A 20,949-nucleotide genomic window follows, 5' to 3' on the forward strand; every position below is an offset into this window, starting at 1 on the left:
ATTTTTCCCCAAAATTTTGATGTTTTAACTACATGCAAGTAACTAATCTAACTACTAATGATGATAGAATCATACCTTGATGTTGTTAGAATGAGAAGAGACGTCGAAAATCCGCGGAAGATCGCCTGGATCAGAGCGTTTTGCGGGGAAACGGGGCGTGTGGAATGATGTAACTGTTATGAAAAATGGGTTTTATCCCGACAGATGCGCGGACACGGCCCCGTGTCCAGCGGACACGGCCCCGTGCCGAGCAAAGTTTTTTTTATAGTGCTCGTATGAGTGCCCTGTTTTCCCAAAACTCGGTTAGAAGACTTACCAGTTTCGGTGTTCATCCGCTTGTTCGTAACCTACCAGGTATGATGTTGATGCCTTTATTCGTCAAACGTTTGAAGCGAGATTTCTTCCTCCTCATCCTCAATGAATCCTTGATAGAGTTTCAGCCGTTGGCCATTGACTTTGAATGGAATACCATTCCGGGATTTAATTTCTACTGCACCATGAGGAAAAATATGGGTGATGAAAAAGGTCCTGACCACCTAGATTTTAGTTTACCCGGAAATAATCGAAGTCGTGAATTAAACAATAGAACTTGATCTCCTACTCGAAATTCATTAGGTTTAATGTGTTTGTCGTGCAAATTTTTCATTCTTTCTTTATAAATTTCAGAGTTAGAGTACGCATACTTCCTTAATTCGTCTAATTCATTTATTTGACAAAATCGATTTTTACCGGCAATTTATAAATCTAAATTTACATTTTTTATTGCCCAGTAGGCCTTGTGAGCTATTTCTACCGGCAAATGACAACTTTTTCCATAGACTAACTTATATGGGGTTGTGCCTATTGTTGTTTTATAAGCAGTTTGAAAAGCCCATAAAGCATCATCTAATTTATCCGCCCACTCCTTTTTATTTAATCCTACGGTTTTTTCAAGTATTCGTTTTAAACCTCTATTAGTCACTTTGGCTTGTCCGTTTGTTTGAGGGTGATATGCTGTTGAGACCCGGTGATAGACCCCATATCTTGTTAAGATTTTTTCAAGTTGATGATTACAAAAATGGGTACCTCTATCACTTATTAATGCTTTAGGTGTTCCAAAACAAGAGAATAATTTTTTCAGAAATCTTACCACGACTCTTCCATCATTTGTCGGAAGTGCCTCGGCCTCGGCCCATTTAGACAAGTAATCTACAGCCACAAGTATATATTTGTTTCCTTTTGACGGTGGGAAAGGTCCCATAAATTCGAGTCCCCACACATCAAAAATTTCACAAACGAGAATGCCATTTTGTGGCATTTCGTTTTTGGAAGAAATATTACCTGATCTTTGGCAGGCACCACATGTCTTAACTAGACTTTGCGCATCGTTGTAAATGGTCGGCCAATAAAATCCTGAATCAAATACCTTTCGTGCGGTACTAGCGGCACCATGATGTCCTCCGTATGGACCTTCATGACAATGGCGGAGAATTCTTCTTGCTTCACTACCATGTACGCACCTTCGGATGAGTTGGTCGGCACACATTTTGAAAAGATAAGGATCTTCCCAAAAGTAATGCTTCACATTAGCAAAGAATTTCTTTCTTTGGTGATGTGGCCATCCTTTGGCGACTATACTGCTAGCTAAGTAGTTAGCATAGTCGGCATACCGGGTTCTTCCTTGTATTCCACCATTTCTAAGGACTCCGTTGGAAATTTTTCGTTGATTTGCTCGTCCCTAGTTACCTCCAAAGCTGGGTCTTCTAAGCGTGAAAGATGATCTGTCGCGGTGTTTTCTACTCCTCTTTTGTCTTTGATTTCAATATCAAATTCTTGGAGGAGTAAAATCCACCTGATCAAACGGGGTTTTGCGTCTTGTTTCTTGAAAAGGTATCGAATGGTTGCATGATCTGTATAGACTATTGTTTTAGAAAGAACAAGATAAGAACGAAATTTATCAAAAGCAAATACCACAGCTAGTAATTCTTTTTCAGTTGTTGTGTAATTTTCTTGTGCATCGTTAAGTGTTTTACTAGCATAATAAATTGGGTGAAAATGCTTTTTCTTTTCTTTGTCCCAAGACTGCTCCAACTGCAAAGTCACTTGCATCACACATGATTTCGAAAGGTAATTTCCAATCAGGTGCTATCATGATAGGTGCATTGACTAGCATTTCCTTGAGGGTTAGAAATGCTTAATTGCAATCCTTGTCAAAGATGAAAGGCGCATCTTTTTCAAGTAATTTTGTTAGAGGTCTTGAAATTTTAGAAAAGTCTTTGATAAATCGCCTATAAAATCCAGCATGCCCTAAGAAACTTCTAATTGCTCTAACGGAGGATGGAGGAGGTATCGAGAAATAGTGTCTATTTTTGCTCGATCAACTTCCATTCCTTCGCTTGAGATCTTGTGACCGAGTACTATTCCCTCTGTCACCATGAAATGGCATTTTTCCCAGTTAAGGGCGAGGTTAGTTTCCTCACATCAAGATAGCATTCGTTCAAGGTTATCGAGGCATTGGTCGTATGAGTCTCCAAAGATAGAAAAGTCGTCCATGAAGACTTCCATTGTCTTTTCTATCATGTCATGGAAGATGGCCACCATGCAATGTTGGAATGTTGCGGGGACATTACATAGACCAAATGGCATGCGTCGATAAGCAAAAGTTCCATAGAGACATGTGAAAGTTGTCTTTTCTTGGTCTTCGGGCGCTATCGGGATTTGAAAGTAACCTGAAAAACCATCCAAGAAACAATAAAATTTATGACCGGATAATCTTTCTAACATTTGATCAATGAAGGGCAAAGGAAAGTGATCTTTCCTTGTTGCTTCATATAATCGTCTATAGTCTATACATACTCTCCATCCTGTGACAGTTCTCGTTGGTATTAATTCATTCTTTTCATTAGTTATTACCGGCATACCTCCTTTCTTTGGAACTACTTGGACGGGACTTACCCATGGACTATCTGAGATAGGGTAGATAAGTCCAGCGTCAAGTAATTTGATGACTTCGTTTTTAACCACTCCTTGTACATTTGGATTTACTCTACGTTGTGGTTGTATTACCGATTTGTAGTCATCATTCACTAAAATTTTATGCGTGCACATGGAAGGACTTATTCCTTTAATATCTACAAGCTTCCAAGCAATCGCATTTTTATGTTTTTTTCAAAAGTTTAATTAATTTTTCTTTTTCTAAACTACTTAATTTAGACGAAATAATTACAGGTGATTTACCATCTTTGTCTAGAAAAGCATATTCCAAACCTTTCGGAAGTTCTTTGAGCTCAAGAGGTGGGTCTTTAGGAGACTCCTTATTTGGTTTTTCATTTTGATCAAGAACTTTAAAAGTTTGTTCTATTGCGACCTCTTCTTCAACCAATTGGTCAATCTTTTCTCTTGTATCAGGTGGCTCATCTTCATCTTCAATTAGGGGGTCATTGTTGCCAAATGGATATTTCATTGAGCGCTCAAGATTTATGCTTCTTTTGAATGCCCCTAATTGAAGAGGTAGATTGTTAAATTTCCGGTTTTTCAAAGCTTCGTGAGTTTTTACAAAAGGTCGTCCCAACACTAGAGGAGCGTCATCGAGGATGACAAAGTCGGTTGGGATTACCATTTGATTTGTTTGAACCAAGACATCCTCAACTACACCGATTGATTTTATTATTTTTCGATTTGATAGAAAAATGGGTATTTGAAGAGGAGAAAAATCACTAATACTTAATTTTTCGAAAATGTAGTTAGGCATTATGTTAACACAAAGATCTTTATCAATGGTGACGTTACTAATAAATGAATTTTGAAAGAAACATGGAACCGGTGTAATGTTAATTTCAAAAGGGTCTTCTTTTATTAGCGAAGTTTGATCATTAGTTAACTTAACACTTACCATTTCCTCAATTTTAGTGTTGTTAACTTAACACTTACCATTTCCTCAATTTTAGTGTTAGTTTTTAACTCTTTTAAAAACTTAGCATGAGTTGGCACTAAACAATGATTTTCAAAAGAAGGTGACAAGAGATTAATTTCTTCTAAATTAGACTCTTCTTGAATTTTAACGTTATCGTCCTCACCCCTTTCGTTGTTTAACTCATGCGTCGGTTTTTCACTTATTTGTTCTTCCATTTTTAACTCTTCAACTATCGTTTCTTTATTTAACTCTTTTCTTGCGCGAGACTCCTCTTCCCTTGCGCGAGATTCTTTTATGTATCGCTTGATAGTTTTAAGTTTTTCTAATATCCTATTGGTCACTTCGGTGATAGAAAAAGGATCGGGATCCTCAAAGCTTGAATCCGGTTGTTCGATCCTTGGTTCCTTATAGTACTCATATGAAGTAGATGGTTCACACCATTGTTCCTCATTGTAAGTATATGATGGATAAGTGTGTTAATTTTGTTCTTCATAGTACTCATATGAGGTGGGTTGTTCACGCCATGGTTCCTCATAATAAGAGTATGAAGGTGGTGGCTCATATCTTGATTCCTCAAAGTATGAGTATGAAGGTTCATACCTTGGTTCATCAAAATATGAGTATGAGGGAGAAGGTTCATACCTTTGGTCTTCATAGGATGTGTATGAAGTCGATGGCTCGTACCTGGGCTCCTCATAATAATTGTATGATGTGGATGGTTGAGATGAGTTATAATATTGAACTGAGTGCGGGTTACCACAATTAGTGCAATAGTTCCTTCTATAATCATCCTCCTCATAGGTGTAGTTGTAGTCTCCTGAGTATCAATCCATAAGAATCACTCAACAGACCACAACAGAGTCTCGGGACCAAAAAACAAAAATAAAGACGGAAACAGAGGCTGGACACGGCCCCGTGTTCAGTGGACACGGCCCGTGTTCAGGATCTGTATCTGGGCGTTTAAATTAAAGTTACTGGTTTCGTTGAGCACGGGGGCGTGTTTAGTGAGCACGACCCCGTGTTCAGACTCTGTATCTGGGTGTTTTATGAAAAATATTCAGCACGGCCCCGTGTTCAGTGAACACGGCCCCGTGTTCAGGCTACTGTAAATGCAAAACTAAACTAAAATGCAGAAAAATATGCGCGCCTTTTGAAAAAGTTTTGAAAAACTGATTAGGCCGTTGATTTTAAGCTTTCTTAAAATCCTTGTGTCCCCGGCAACGGCGCCAAAAACTTGATGCGTGTGAAGTGTTATATATATTAGGTGTATATTTTAAGCCCTTTTTACACTTTTTAGCCAAGTTTTAAATTTATTAACACGATATTCACTAACACTAAACACACATATGGGCAAGTGCACCCATCGTGGACGTAGTATAGTGTTGGTAAGATACCGAGGTCGTCCAAGGACACAAGAGCTTTTAGTACCGGTTTATCCTCAACGTCTAATCAAATCAAAATGTTAGAAAAGGTTTTTAAATTAGGAAAATAAAACTAACTAAAATGCTGAAAAGTAAAATAAAAATAAAAACAGATAGACAAGATGAATCACTTGGATCCGACTCGTGTGTAGTGTAACCTTTGATTATTTTCGAACTTTTGCACTTGTTTAAGAGATTATCTTAGTTATTGTAGTAGGCCCCTCTTTTGAAGGCGACGTTACCCTCAACCCAGTAGTTTGAGTCAGCAAGGATACAATCCTAAAGGGTCGGATTATTAAAAGATAATTAATTAAGTTATTAATGCATAATGTGGTAGGCCCCTCTTTTGAAGGCGACGTTACCCTCGGCTAAGTAGTCTGAGTCAGCAGGGATACAATCCTATGTAGCCGGGTTAAAGTTTTAATAGTAGTTTAACTTATGAGGGGATCAAAGAGTTTGGACCCCCGCCATCCAATACCGTTGGGTATTGAAGGAGGTCCTACTAAATTTGACCCAGGTCCTTTGCAGGATCTATACACTGAACAATGGCAAGACTCTTACCAAACCGTTCCCTTAATCCCCGACCAGGTAGCCAACATACCTCCATATAGACCGTGGAGATATGAATGGTGAAAATCTTTTATTTTATATAGACAGTAAAATAATGCTAAGACACCACAGACAAACGATAAGGAAGAATCACCTTCAACAAAAGAAACTAGTAATTAAAGTCATTAATACAAAACCAATTAAAAAGTGCAAAAGATTAAAAATAAAAAGTATTACACTAAACATTTTTCTTCACCAAGTGATGTAAGAGACTTAGGCAAACATGGCTTTGATTGTCAAGAACTCTTACGATCAATCTTGGATCCCGAGACGACTCACACACTCTATGATGGACAATGGATGATGGTGGTGGATGATGGTGTTATGATGGTGGTGGGTGGTGGGTGAAGTGTGAGAGAGGTGGTGTGCCAAGGGATGAGTTGAAAGAGCTCCAAGCACTCCTATTTATACGCTGAACAGAAGCTCGGGCACGGCCCCGTGTCCGCTAGACACGGCCCCTGTCCACCGGACACAGCCCCGTGTCCATCCTCCTCTCTTTCTTCATTAAATGTAGTTTGTTTGCATTAGTTGACCACGCCCCCGTGTCCGCTGAGCACGACCCCGTGTGCAGAAGCATATCTGTACTATCAAGATTTGCCTAGATTCCGCGAATCTTATAGTTGACCACGGCCCCGTGCCCGCTGAGCACGGCCCCGTGGTGAGCGATGGAAGCGTCTACCACTTTGTCTTTTCTGCTGACACTTGGGCACGCCCCCGTGCTCACTAAGCACGGGGCGTGTTCAGGCTTCTGTCTTCTTGTTTTGCTTGGGAAGATGTTGTCGGGAGGTCGGGCATGCCACGTTTGTTCCTTTTTCTTGTATTTATGTTAGATTTAGCTGTCTTTTTGCTTCTTTTGTTTATTTGAGCTCATTTAATCCTGAAAATACAAAAGGAAGACAAAAGCATACTTTTTCCAACATTAGTACTAAAAAAGGGTTAGTTTTATGCCACAATTGATGTAATTTATATGTTGCATTTTGTGCACATCAGTTCTCCCTTCCACATAGTCGGAATTAATTGGAGGATTGGACATGTATCGTTACTTAGTTGAACGATAAATTCCCTTTCCTTAGTTGGAAATTTGGGACACGTGTCGTCTCACAATTAGACAAAAATTTTATGGGTGTTATAGAAAGGTTTCTTTGGACAAAGATAATTACATCGCTGAGCTAGAGCATAATGTGTTGAGCGTTTCACAGTTTTGTGACAAAAGGTTTATAACTCACTCTAATGATAAAGAATGCATGATTCCGAAGTCAGGTTTTAAAATACTGAAAGAGTGGATTCTCATGCGCGCCTCTCGAGAGAATGATCTTTATGTTCTTGACGTGAGTGTTGCATCCACTACTTCTGCAAAAGCGCAATGTTTCTTGACCAATGTTACAGAAAAAAGTCAAATTTTGGCATCGAAAGACGGGGCGCATTCATCTGAGGAAAATGAAATATCTAGTAAAGAACGCGTTAATGGATGGGGTGAATATCCGTTGCTTCCACATGAACGATGACTGTATTAGCTGTAAAAACGGGAAGCAAAGGAAAAAGTCTCATCCACTAAAACTGTTTAACTCATCAGAACTCCACTCGAAAGACTACACATGGATCTGTTTGGTCTGGTAAATGTCAAAAGCATCGCTAGTAATTTATATTGTTTGGAGGTGACTGGTGATTATTCCAGATTTTCTTGCGTTATGTTCTTGGAATCCAAAGATGAGACGTTTGAGTATTTAAAAACGTTAATTTTAAAAATTGAGAACTTATATCATGTGCCGGTGAGAAGAATACGTAGTGATAACGGAACATAATTAAAAAACAACCAAAAGTATGATTCCTGCAACGAGAAAGGGATTCTTCATGAGTTTAGTGCTCTCTAGGCGCAACAACAAAACGGCATAGCTAAAAGAAATATTCAGACCCTGATTGAAACGACAAGAATAATGCTGGCTTACTTGAAACTTCCCATGAGTTTCTAGAAAGAAGCTGTCGCCACAGATGGTTATACACTTAATCGGGTTGTCACACTAAAAAAAAAACAGGAAAGCATGCTTTGAATTGTTAAACAACCAGAAACCCGATCTTCAATGGTTGGAACCATTCGAGTCTCCATGTACGCTAATCCATCCAGATGGTAAGTTTGGGGCAACAGTAGTTGAAGGATATTTTGTGGGTTACGCAAGTCCTCAAAAGCGGGTTTATCTACCAAGTATCAATCCAATTGTTCAATCTCAACACGTTACATGTCAGTTGTATACAACTCTGACACAAAAATCGGGTGACCCATGGTTGTTCAATTTCAAAAGTTTATGGAAATCATTCAGTCTGCCCCCCCTAGAACCGACAAAAGAAGAATTAGCATGTATTACCAACAACAACAAATTATGCAATCGTCAATACCAAGACCTATTTTTGTCACACTGTCTCAATCTGGTACATCTAATGATGTTGAAGAGTTGAGTTCATCTCAGAACGTTCAAAATTTACAAGACCTTACTACGAATGAAGATGCTATGTTTAATGATTCATTTGAAGACGCCATTAACCAAGAAACATTGTCAACATCCGACGACAAACCAATTAAAGAAATTCAACAGGAGGCTCAAGTTATAATACTCATGCGGTCTAATTTATAGCACTTGTTGTCGGTGAAAGTGTTGTTGATCAAAATGTCAATAATTTAGATTCGGTGGTAACAATTCCTTTACAAATTGTTCCTTGGAATCTATCTTATCATCCTTCGAAGAATATTTTGGGAAATCTGCAAAGCGGCGTACACACGCGAAACCAGATCCAACAGAGATTGAGTTGTTTTTATACAGAAGTTTCTCCAAATCAAAATCAGTTTTCATTTCAATGTTTTATTTCTCAAATAGAACCGAAAACTTACAAGGAGGCATTAACTGAAGATAGTTGGGTGAACGTAATGCAGGAGGAGTTAATGCACTTTGAGAAATTAGGAGTTTGGCGTTTGGAAGATGTGTCGGAGGGTCATAGAAAATCGAAACAAAATGGGTATTAAAGTGTAAGAAAGATGATCGGGGTGTATCGTTCGCAACAAGGCAAGGCTAGTTGTGTAGGGGGTTCAACCAGCAAGTGGGAATTGATTTTACGGAAGCCTGTGTGCCGGTAGCAAGGCTTTAAGCAATTAGAATTTTCTTAGCCTTCGCGTTGGAAAGTTTTCAAAGTTTATCAACTTGATGTAACATCGGTGTTTTTACATGGTAAAGTCAAAGAATAGTTCTACGTCGGACAGCCACCGGGCTTTGTGAATCCGGAGAATCCAAATCAAGTCTATATGCTCGACAAAGTGTTATACGGTCTTCACCAGGAGGTGCTGAGGGCATGGTACGAAACGTTGTCACAAATTTGGATTGATAACAAGTTTATTCAAGGAACTATGCATTGCACACTCTTACAAAGGAAACAAAAGGGGATTTACTAATTGTGAAGATATATGTGGATGACAATATTTTTAGGTCAACCGATGACACATTGTGTAAAGAATTTGAGTCGGTGATGAAAAGAAAATTTGAGATGAGTTCTATGGCAGTGATGGGTATGGTGTTGTGTAACACCCTAAAAACGGGTTCGGTAATCGAACCACGTTAATATTGACGACGGGTAAAATACCGTTAGCGGTGAAAACTTACCCGGTAAATATTAGGATTTAAATAAACAAATCTAATATAAATAAAAAGGAGGATAAATACTTTGAGAAAACAAAGTATATAAAAGGACCGAGTTAACGAGACTTAAATGAAACGGGTTAGGTAAAACCCGAAAAATATATAGGTGTTATATATTTATTAAATATCGGTTATGAACAAGATAAAATAACTAGGAAATAAATAACCTAGTTAATTATAAGTCTTGTAGTAATAAAGAAGTTGGTTAAAATACACTCTATGTAACTTGGGTTAATTAGAGGGGCTAAAGGTGTTAAAAGTTAAACTAGTTTTAATTAAAACAAAAAAATTGAAATTCCAAACACACACTTGTGTGTGTCTGGATCGAACAAAACACATGAAGGCGACCAAACTCACCTCCAAACCCTAGTTCTTGCTAATTGATCAAATTGAAGGCTCAAATCGATTTCAAATCGAAATCCAAGCATAGATTAATGATCTCCTCAGTAAAGGGATCAAAAGGTATGTAAAAATTTCACTATTTGGTTCAATCTAAAATTCTGGATGAACACTTATGATTCGAAATTGAGCTTGCATGATAGTTGTTTGGGTGAATTTGGGTTGAAATCATGTCTATGAATATACCCTAGCCATTAGTTTGTTCAATTAAATTCATCACTATGAAAATCCATAATCACCGATATAGGTGCTTAGCGGGTTTTGTTGAAACATGTCAAACACTAGGATTATGATTATCATTCTAGCGTATTTTGAGTTCTATGAAGTAATTTCAGATTGTTGATGTAAAAATTCGACATGAACTTGCCTAATTGATGATATTCTAGGCTAAATAATTAGTCATGAACTTGATTATAAATTGTATGAAATTATGCCCACTAGTTGTTTGTTAAAATGGCTAGGTGAAATCACGCGTCTACTCGGTTGTAAGTAGAACTTGGCTTGATGAGGTATCCATAGGAACGCCTAATAGCATGATAAAAGGGGGGGGGGGTTCATTTATAGGTGAAAACCCGTAGATGTTGTCTAATGAATAGTGTGTCTTTGATAATAGATGGGCTTGCCTAAGTGAGTTACTGAACGTAAATTTGCATTTTGTATGATTAAGGGTAAATGACTTTTATAAGTCACGTCAACCAATGATGAAGTCGAATAGTAGATTCGACATAGAATTTGTAAGATGGAATAGTCGTATGTGATAATGACTAATCTAACCGTCTTACGAATTATGATTATAGTTTGACGCTTGACAAGCAAGGTGGAGGCTTGGAAAGGAAGCGGGTCAAACGAATTAAGTGTGAAGGAAAAGCGTGTTTCGGATGCAAGGTAAGTAAGCTTACGCCCCTTTATATTATTTACGAAATACTTATTTGCAAGTATTGTATATGAACTTTATTTAGTAATTGAAATATGATGTTCCGGCACGAAATAATGCGAGTCGGAACAAGGGAGAAATGGTAAGAAACCATGAAATAAGGTAAAAAGGGTAAAAGGGTATATTATCCATGTGGTGATGAATAAATAAGAAATTTTGAAACATTACGTTATGGTGTAAACCGTGACGGGTAAAAAAATGGTAAAAAGGTAATCCGGACATGAGTGGACGGATGGGAAAAGAGATTCAAATAGATATCATCTGGCGAAAGTCATAACGGGTCAAACAAGACAAGAAACAATTTTTAAGTAAAACGAGTTCAAGGAGAAAACCGGAATGGGTAAAAAGGGCGAGATGGTAACTAGATATCCTCTCATAATAACAAATGGTCATTTCGACTAAACGGGTCAAATGGTGTGTTAATACCATTTGACAACAATAACTGATGACCATTTGTTGAGTTTTGCGATCACAGGAATTAATTTATGGCATGCGTTGCTTTAAACTAGCAAGTTTAAAAGCAAAAGGTATTTAAACGGGTTAATTCTATAACCCGAGCCAGGTACGCTTAACTGAATTTATAGTTAAACTGTAATTTTTGGTCAAATAGATAGTGACGGTCCCTCGCCGTAAAATGAAGGACATAAATTTGACCAAAAATCCCTTGAGGGGTAAGTCGGGCAAACGACCCTTAGAGGTTGTTTAGAAACTTTTATTATGATTATGTAGTCCTAGATATGTATAAAAATTATAGGTAATGACATTTATGGGTCGAATGTCAAAAAACGGGTCTTATGCGTATGATGACTAACCAAAGGATAGAAATTGGGTTATGGGTTCCTTATGTTTAATCCATCACAAAAATGTTGTAGTGGAATAAAAAAATTAGTTGTTTAGTATGGGAATAAAAGGTGCGAAGAGAAAAGAGCAAGTTTAATGTTTAAACGCTCAAAAGTCCCCTAAACTGGTCAAAATAAAATAAGTAGTAAATTATTTGTTTTTCGCGATTAGAAAGCCACGAAATAAACGGGTTAATGTGAATGAGTAGGCAAATCCCGTAGTAAGAGCGAATACGCTAGTCTCATGAAGCCTGGGTATTGGGGTAATATAATCAAGGATTAACCTTGGTCATATGTGATTCGTTAGCCGATAGTTCGTAAATCAGGATTTGTTGTGAAATGATGTTATAAAACGGGTTCGGAAATCGAACCACGTTAATATTGACGACGGGTAAAATACCGTTAGCGGTGAAAACTTACCCGGTAAATATTAGGATTTAAATAAACAAATCTAATATATATAAAAACGAGGATAAATACTTTGAGAAAACAAAGTATATAAAAGGACCGAGTTAACGAGACTTAAAGTGAAACGGGTTAGGTAAAACCAGAAAAATATATAGGTGTTATATATTTATTAAATATCGGTTATGAACAAGATAAAAGAACTAGGAAATAAATAACCTAGTTAATTATAAGTCTTGTAGTAATAAAGAAGTTGGTTAAAATACACTCAATGTAACTTGGGTGAATTAGAGGGGCTAAAGGTGTTAAAAGTTAAACAAGTTTTAATTAAAACACACACTTGTGTGTGTCTGGATCGAACAAAACACAGGAGGGTGACCAAACTCACCTCCAAACCCTAGTTCTTGCTAATTGATCAAATTGAAGGCTCAAATCGATTTCAAATCGAAATCCAAGCATAGATTAGTGATCTCCTCAGTAAAGGGATCATAAGGTATATAAAAATTTCACTATTTGGTTCAATCTAAAATTCTGGATGAACACTTATGATTCGAAATTGAGCTTGCATGATAGTTGTTTGGGTGAATTTGGGTTGAAATCATGTCTATGAACATACCCTAGCCATTAGTTTGTTCAATTATGTTCATCACTATGAAAATCCATAATCACCAATATTGGTGCTTAGCGGGTTTTGTAGAAACATGTCAAACACTAGGATTATGATTATCATTCTAGCGTATTTTGAGTTCTATGAAGTAATTTCAGATTGTTGATGTAAAAATTCGACATGAACTTGCCTAATTGATGATAATCTTGGCTAAATAATTAGTCATGAACTTGATTATAAATTGTATGAAATTATGCCCACTAGGTGTTTGTTAAAATGCCTAGGTGAAATCGCGCGCCTAGTCATTTGTAAGTAGAACTTGGCTTGATTGGGTATCCATAGGAACGCCTAATAACATGATAAAAAAGGGGGGTTTCATTTATAGGTGAAAACCCGTAGATGTTGTCTAATGAATAGTGTGTCTTTGATAATAGATGGGTTTGCCTAAGTGAGTTACTGAACGCAAATTTGCATTATGTATGATTAAGGCTAAATGACTTTTATAAGTCATATCAACCGATGATGAAGTCGAATAGTAGATTCGACATAGAATTCGTAAGATGGAATAGTCGTATGTGATAATGACTAATCGAACCGTCTTATGAATTATGATTATAGTTTGACGCTTGACAAGCTAGGTGGAGGCTTGGATAGGAAGCGGATCAAACGAATCAAGTATGAAGGAAAAGCGTGTTTCGGATGCAATGTAAGTAAGCTTACGCCCCTTTATATTATTTACGAAATACTTATTTACAAGTAATTTATATGAACTTTATTTAGTAATTGAAATATGATGTTCCGGCACGAAATAATGCGAGTCGGAACAAGGGAGAAATGGTAAGAAACCATGAAATATGGTAAAAAGGGTAAAAGGGTATATTATCCATGTGGTGATGAACAAATAAGAAATTTTGAAACATTGCGTTGTGGTGTAAACCGTGACGGGTAAAAAAAATGGTAAAAAGGTAATCCGGACATGAGTGGACGGATGGGAAAAGAGATTCAAATAGATATCATATGGCAAAAGTCATAATGGGTCAAACAAGACAAGAAACAGTTTTTAAGTAAAAAGAGTTCAAGGAAAAACGGGAATGGGTAAAAAGGGCGAGATGGTAACTACATATCCTCTCATAATAACAAATGGTCATTTTGACTAAACGGGTCAAATGGTGTGTTAATACCATTTGACAACAATAACTGATGACTGTTTGTTGAGTTTTGCGATCACAGGAATTAATTTATGGCTTGCGTTGCTTTAAACTAGCAAGTTTAAAAGCAAAAGGTATTTAAACGGGATAATTCTATAACCCAAGCCAGGTACGCTTAACTGAATTTATTGTTAAAAGTGTAATTTTTGGTCAAATAGATAGTGACGGTCCCTCACCGTAAAATGAAGGACATAAATTTGACCAAAAAGCCCTTGAGGGGTAAGTCGGGCAAACGACCCTTAGAGGTTGTTTAGAAACTTGTTTATGATTATGTAGTCCTTAGATATGTATAAAAATTATAGGTAATGACATTTGTGGGTCGAATGTCTAAAAACGGGTCTTATGCGCATGATGACTAACCAAAGGATAGAAATTGGGATTATGGGTTCCTTATGTTTAATCCATCACAAAAATGTTGTGGTGGAATAAAAAAAATTAGTTGTTTAGTATGGGAATAAAAGGTGCGAAGAGAAAAGAGCGAGTGTAATGTTTAAACGCTTAAAAGTCCCCTAAACGGGTCAAAATAAATAAGTAGTAAATTATTGGTTTTTCGCGATTGGAAAGCCACGAAACAAACGGGTCAATGTGAATGAGTAGGCAAATCCCATAGCAAGAACGAATACGCTAGTCTCATGAAGCCTGGGTATTGGGGTAATAACCTTGGTCATAAGTAGTGAAATCATGCTATAACATAACGGGTCGAATAATTTCCTATGTGATTCGTTAGCCGATAGTTCGTAAATCAGGATTTGTTGTGAAATGATGTTATAAATATAGAGGTAAACTCATTGCGGTCGCATAGAAACAAGAATCATGCGAATCGGATAAGTATGTAGAAAGTGATGCAAGTTACAAGTTGTAACAAAGGGATTAGTGGAGCTGGGAATCTGCAGCTTAAAAATAATAAACATTCTGTCGAAACATGGCTTTTGCGTCGCGCGACAACCCAAGGGAATTACCGCCGCGGCACGCAACCATCGTCGCGGCACGCGACAGGTGTAAAAGCTGCAGACTTTTGTTTGTTTTGTTTATTTGAATCAAGGAACTTGATGAAGTTTGTTTTAAAATTTTCAAGACTAACGTTTGTGTTGGTTTTGATCATAGGTGACTGTCATGAGTTCCCGGATGAAGATCAAGCTACATACAAGAACCGAACACATCAGAATGAAGCTTCCGCACGTTGTTTTATCGTCATATTCTAAACGACACACTCAACCACATTATGTTGTATTACTTCAAATTGTAAAAGTGTTTAATAAGCTCATATTTTCTATATATTTGTACTCACAACTACATGTTATTTTCGTAAACTTTACGAAAACGTTAAATATTAATAAGGATGTTACAAGTTGGTAATCAGAGCTCAAGGTTAAAAGAATAAGGTGTTCGGTTCGAGGCTTGATCGCAAATTCGGTAAGTAGATGTATCTTAATAGTTTAGCATGAGGAAGTGTTGTAAACAACACATAGGGCTATCGTGTGATACACGTTACCTCAATTAAATGATAAATATAGTTGACGAAATTGCGCGCGTTGATGCGTATAGTAGAAAGGCCTTGGATTATAATACGGGCGATTATTGAAGTTGATGTTACTAATTCTTGTAAATGTTTTAATTGAAGGACACACGCATCTGAAGATAGCGAGAGTTTAACAAATTGCGGATTTGAAGAAGGAACGGTCCAAAGAGTATGCTCATCATGGACCTAAATCGCGTAACGATCTCAAATAAGTTAATGGCAAGGAAACCCTGTTAGGGTAAGCATTAACATGTGCACGTTTCAAATTATTACGTGAATAGTAATATGCAACAAATACGTGGAGATTGAAAGTTGCATATGTAGATTAAAAACTTGGAAAAACCCGAATAGAAAACCTATTTGGGATATTGTTTCCAAGAGAAATAAATAGAGGCATTACTTACATAGGGTGTAATGTGAAAATTATAAAAAGGTCATGTATACCAGGTATTGATCGCTTACTCTGGCCAAGTAAGTGGTGAACACGTGGTACCATGAACTTTTTATGATGGGCATACTTACATCCGATGTAGTAAGGATAGGGTAAATGGGGCAAATTAAAAGTATCCAAATGAATCAAATAAGCAAAATACTTGAGAATAATGTAAACGCAAGCCGGGTGACGGAAGCGTGTTACATTAGAAAAATGAGCCCGAGAGAAGGGACGAAAGAGCCATGGTTAACAAAATGGGCAAGTAAAACCAAGGTATAAATGATCCGCCGGATCATAAAAGCGAAGGTATTGCCCACACGAAAAAGATAATCAAAGTTGTTAACTTTGGTCGTAGTAAAGAAAGGATGATGATGATAATCGTCACTCATAATCTATAAGGCCGTCAAGGATGGTCACATAAAGAATAAAAGACTTGGTCGAATAAAAGCGATGGATTTCGCTAAGATGACCAAATAAATCGAAGCGAAGTCTTAATGCATAGCGGAAGGGTTGCAATAATGACGATTTTGGTAAAACACCCGGTTGATGGGTAAGGATTTAAACACATGCATAGACCGAGAAGCGGGAACTCGGATGGAAAGTCAAAAGACTCGGGTTTTGAGTCATGAATAAAAGACGACAAGATGATGTAAATAGAAATTTTGATAAATTATGTTCAACTATTTTAAAGTTGAACGGGTCGAACAAAGAATGAAGTTTGACATCCATAAGTGATAAAAATCTCACACGAACAAGTCAAACGAAATAAATAAAGAATTACGCTTGCTAATGTAGGTAAGCGCGAACCGAATAAATAAAAAGCGCGAAATATTAATAAACCTATGCAAGGGGTTATGGGCGCTAAAAACATTAAGGTAAAAGAACCCGGGTAGAGGGTTGCAAAGAAATATAAGTGATAACCAGATAATGGTAAGCGTAGAATAAACCGACGTGTGAGTGACGTAAGAAGTCATAAAGTCGGAAAAAAATTTGTCTGAAAGAAAACAAATGTAGCTTTAGACTACGGTCAAAGTCAAAGGAAATACAAAAGCGAAGATAAATGATTTGAACATAAAAAGGGTGCCTTAACGCCATATACAAATATAAGTGTATATACCTTTGAATAAAGACTTGAATAAAAGATGATCTACGAAATTATCATAACCTACGAGGTTATAAATGATGCTAAGGTCTACGGGACCAAAAAGACCTTCGGGTAACAAATAGAAAGAAACGAATGGGGTTCTCACCTTAAAAAGGTGAAAATCTAAAGAAAAAGCTTATGAGGCGAAGTAAAAGAACCTGCGAGTCACTTGGATAAAGCGTGGAAAACTGGTTACAATTCTCCATTTAAAATAATAACGGTCAGGAATAAAACTTAGACGGAAATTCCTAGACATGAAGAAAAGACATAAGACAGAGAAAACGTAAACTAAAATTTAGTTTTTAGTCAAAAGAAGCTTTTTAACAAACATAAGTAACGTGAAGGGATTTAGAAAATCTTAAACACACATAAGGCCGGAGATGGCAAAATAGTATACCCAGATGACGACGAGGTATGAAGTGACGGCGACTAAATAGTCTAGCCGGAGGAACTATTCAAGGTTGAGAAAATGTCATGACAAATAAAAAGCGCTTGTTAATATAAGACAAGCGTGGGATAAACATGTTAACAGACTGATGAGTCTAAGTGGTCAAGTGACAACTCGGTCAAGAAAGATAAAGGATAAAAGCTGAAAGTAACGGCCCGCGAGGCCTTACACATGAAAGACGTGCGCGTCGATAAAAGTGAAAATGTTAGAACGAAAAGAATAATTGAATGCCTTACAAACGAAACTAAGTTCATTTAGTCTAAATTCATGAGCTACGTAAATAAGGTTTCGGGGACGAAACCTCTTTAAGGGGGGTAGACTTGTAACACCCTAAAACGGGTTCGGTAATCGAACCACGTTAATATTGACGACGGGTAAACTACCGTTAGCGGTGAAAATTTACCCGGTAAATATTAGGATTTAAATAAGCAAATCTAATATAAATAAAAAGGAGGATAAATACTTTGAGAAAACAAAGTATATAAAAGGTCCGAGTTAACGAGACTTAAAGTGAAACGGGTTAGGTAAAACCAAAAAAATATATAGGTGTTATATATTTATTAAATATCGGTTATGAACAAGATAAAAGAACTAGGAAATAAATAACGTAGTTAATTATAAGTCTTGTAGTAATAAAGAAGTTGGTTAAAATACACTCTATGTAACTTGGGTGAATTAGAGGGGCTAAAGGTGTTAAAAGTTAAACTAGTTTTAATTAAAACACACACTTGTGTGTGTCTGGATCGAACAAAACACAGGAGGGCGACCAAACTCACCTCCAAACCCTAGTTCTTGCTAATTGATCAAATTGAAGGCTCAAATCGATTCCAAATCGAAATCCAAGCATAGATTAGTGATCTCCTCAGTAAAGGGATCAAAAGGTATATAAAAATTTCACTATTTGGTTCAATCTAATATTCTGGATGAACACTTATGATTCGAAATTGAGCTTGCATGATAGTTGTTTGGGTGAATTTGGGTTGAAATCATGTCTATGTGTATACCCTAGCCATTAGTTTGTTCAATTATGTTCATCACTATGAAAATCCATAATCACCAATATAGGTGCTTAGCGGGTTTTGTAGAAACATGTCAAACACTAGGATTATGATTATCATTCTAGCGTATTTGAGTTCTATGAAGTAATTTCAGATTGTTGATGTAAAAATTCGACATGAACTTGCCTAATTGATGATAATCTTGGCTAAATAATTAGTCATGAACTTGATTATAAATTGTATGAAATTATGCCCACTAGGTGTTTGTTAAAATGCCTAGGTGAAATCGCGCGCCTACTCGTTTGTTAATAGAACTTGGCTTGATTGGGTATCCATAGGAACGCCTAATAACATGATAAAAAAGGGGGTTTCATTTATAGGTGAAAACCCGTAGATGTTGTCTAATGAATAGTGTGTCTTTGATAATAGATGGGTTTGCCTAAGTGAGTTACTGAACGCAAATTTGCATTTTGTATGATTAAGGGTAAATGACTTTTATAAGTCATATCAACCAATGATGAAGTCGAATAATAGAATCGACATAGAATTCGTAAGATGGAATAGTCGTATGTGATAATGACTAATCTAACCGTCTTACGAATTATGATTATAGTTTGACGCTTGACAAGCAAGGTGGAGGCTTGGATAGGAAGCGGGTCAAACGAATCAAGTGTGAAGGAAAAGCGTGTTTCGGATGCAAGGTAAGTAAGCTTACGCCCCTTTATATTATTTACGAAATACTTATTTGCAAGTATTATATATGAACTTAATTTAGTAATTGAAATATGATGTTCCGGCATGAAATAATGCGAGTCGGAACAAGGGAGAAATGGTAAGAAACCATGAAATATGGTAAAAAGGGTAAAAGGGTATATTATCCATGTGGTGATGAATAAATAAGAAATTTTGAAAGATTACGTTATGGTGTAAACCTTGACGGGTAAACAAAATGGTAAAAAGGTATTCCAGACATGAGTGGTCGGATGGGAAAAGAGATTCATATAGATATCATATGGCGAAAGTCATAACGGGTCAAACAAGAGAAGAAACAGTTTTTAAGTAAAAAGAGTTAAAGGAGAAAACCTGAATGGGTAAAAAGGGCGAGATGGTAACTAGATATCCTCTCATAATAACAAATGGTCATTTCGACTAAACGGGTCAAATGGTGTGTTAATACCATTTGACAACAGTAACTGATGACCGTTTGTTGAGTTTTGCGATCACAGGAATTAATTTATGGCTTGCGTTGCTTTAAACTAGCAAGTTTAAAAGCCAAAGGTATTTAAACGGGTTATTTCTATAACCCGAGCCAGGAACGCTTAACTGAATTAATAGTTAAAAGTGTAATTTTTGGTCAAATAGATAGTGACGGTCCCTCGCCGTAAAATGGACATAAATTTGACCAAAAAGCCCTTGAGGGGTAAGTCGAGCAAACGACCCTTAGAGGTTGTTTAGAAACTTGTATTATGATTATGTAGTCCTTAGATATGTATAAAAATTATAGGTAATGACATTTGTGGGTCGAATGTCTAAAAACGGGTCTTATGCGTATGATGACTAACCAAAGGATAGAAATTGGGATTATGGGTTTCTTATGTTTAATCCATCACAAAAATTTTGTGGTGGAATAAAAAAATTAGTTGTTTAGTTTGGGAATAAAAGGTGCGAAGAGAAAAGAGTGAGTTTAATGTTTAAACGCTCAAAAGTCCCCTAAATGGGTCAAAATAAAATAAGTAGTAAATTATTGGTTTTTCGCGATTAGAAAGCCACGAAATAAACGGGTTAATGTGAATGAGTAGGCAAATCCCGTAGCAAGAACGAATACGCTAGTCTCATGAAGCCTGGGTATTGGGGTAATATAATCAAGGATTAACACTGGTCATAAGTAGTGAAAATCATGTTATAACATAACGGGTCGAATAATTTCCTATGTGATTCATTAGCCGATAGTTTGTAAATCAGGATTTGTTGTGAAATGATGTTATAAATATAGAGGTAAACTCATTGCGGTCGCATAGAAACAAGAATCATGCGAATCAGATAAATATGTAGAAAGTGATGCAGGTTACAAGTTGTAACAAAGGGAAAAGTGGAGCTGGGAATCTGCAACTTAAAAATAATAAACATTCTGTCGAAACATGGCTCTCGCGTCGCGCGATAACCCAAAGGAATTACCGTCGCGACACGCGACAGAATTAAGGAATCCCGTCGCGGCACGCGACGGGTGTAAAAGCTGCAAACTTTTGTTTGTTTTGTTTATTTGAATCAAGGAACTTGATAAAGTTTGTTTTAAAATTTTCAAGACTAATGTTTGTGTTGGTTTTGATCATAGATGACTGTCATGAGTTCCCGGATGAAGGTCAAGCTACATACAAGAACCGAACACATCAAAATGAAGCTTCCGCACGTTATT

Source organism: Helianthus annuus, chromosome 3, assembly GCF_002127325.2.
Source record: "Helianthus annuus cultivar XRQ/B chromosome 3, HanXRQr2.0-SUNRISE, whole genome shotgun sequence".
Lineage (NCBI taxonomy): Eukaryota > Viridiplantae > Streptophyta > Magnoliopsida > Asterales > Asteraceae > Helianthus > Helianthus annuus.